This window comes from Etheostoma spectabile, chromosome 13 (assembly GCF_008692095.1).
Source record: "Etheostoma spectabile isolate EspeVRDwgs_2016 chromosome 13, UIUC_Espe_1.0, whole genome shotgun sequence".
NCBI classification, from domain to species: Eukaryota; Metazoa; Chordata; class Actinopteri; order Perciformes; family Percidae; genus Etheostoma; species Etheostoma spectabile.
Window position 1 is genome coordinate 8,723,556 of NC_045745.1, and position 1,117 is coordinate 8,724,672.

At 42.7% G+C, this 1,117-nt stretch overlaps 1 protein-coding gene across 1 annotated transcript in view; it reads left to right on the forward strand.

Annotated features, from left to right (window-relative positions):
- The window catches only part of rars1 (arginyl-tRNA synthetase 1), a 31,266-nt gene that overhangs the window by 19,029 nt on the left and 11,120 nt on the right, over positions 1-1,117 (forward strand).

A 1,117-nucleotide genomic window follows, 5' to 3' on the forward strand; every position in this document is an offset into this window, starting at 1 on the left:
GGGGCAACAGAGCCTGACCTGGTTGAGTATTATCTGGAACTGCAGTGTAAACAGTCAGTGACTTCCAGTTGAACTGCAACGATTTTAATGCTGAGAAGGTTGTGGGAAGCCGTTGCCAGCCCAGTCTCCCTGCAGGCCTGGCGCTCTGCTGCCTGTCTGGGTCGCTGCCTACGTCTACCATCTGCTAACCCTGCCTCATTAAAACAAACCCAAACCCTAGCCTCCATTAACCTCAGCCTGCGCCGCTAATGCTGCAGCTAAGATTGGTTTCCTCCAGCTCTTCTGTCTTCTATTATTTACTCCTGTCCTATTTTCTGTCGTATTCTTTTAATACTTTTGCATCCTGTTATGTTCTGTCCTTTCCTTTCCTGTGTTGTCCTGGTATTCCCTGTCCTGTTGTGTTGTACTGTTCCCTGACCTCTCTGGTCCTATCCTTGCGTGTGTGCCCTGCCAGCTACGGCTTGGCATTTGGCCTTTTAACTGGAGCTGCAGCGAATAGTCCATTCATCCATTAACCAGCTAGAAAACTGGCAAACAATGGATTATCCAAATAGATGCAGATCACGACTTTGTATAGGAGTTGTTTCTTTGTATAAGTTGGGTTCCACATTCTTTATGTTGTGTTTGCTGCTTGACATATGCTGCTAAATTGATCATGTTAGTTTTGGACTGTGTCTGGGACAAAATAAGTAATCTGAAGACCTCACCTTTGTCTCTGGGATTGATTAATTGAGAAAAGAATCACTAGATTCATCATTAAGGATAATAATCGCTTGATTAATCGATAATGAATATACTTGTCCCTTGCAGCCAGTGGTGGAATGTAACTAAGTACATTTACTTAAGTACTGTACTTGAGTACAAATTTGGGGAACTTGTACTTTACTTTACTTCTCTTTTCATGCCACCTTCTACTTTGCTACATTTCACAGAGAAATGTTGCAGCTTTAAGTGCATTTTCCTGATGATACTCGCGTACTTTTACTTAAGTAACGCTTTCAATGCAGGACGTTTTGTAAACCAAAATTATAAACCAAAATATTGTTTGAAGTGCACGGCGTGAAGCGTTTAGGCGAGTATGAATCTACTTTCGCTAATTTAACATGGGGGGGGGGGG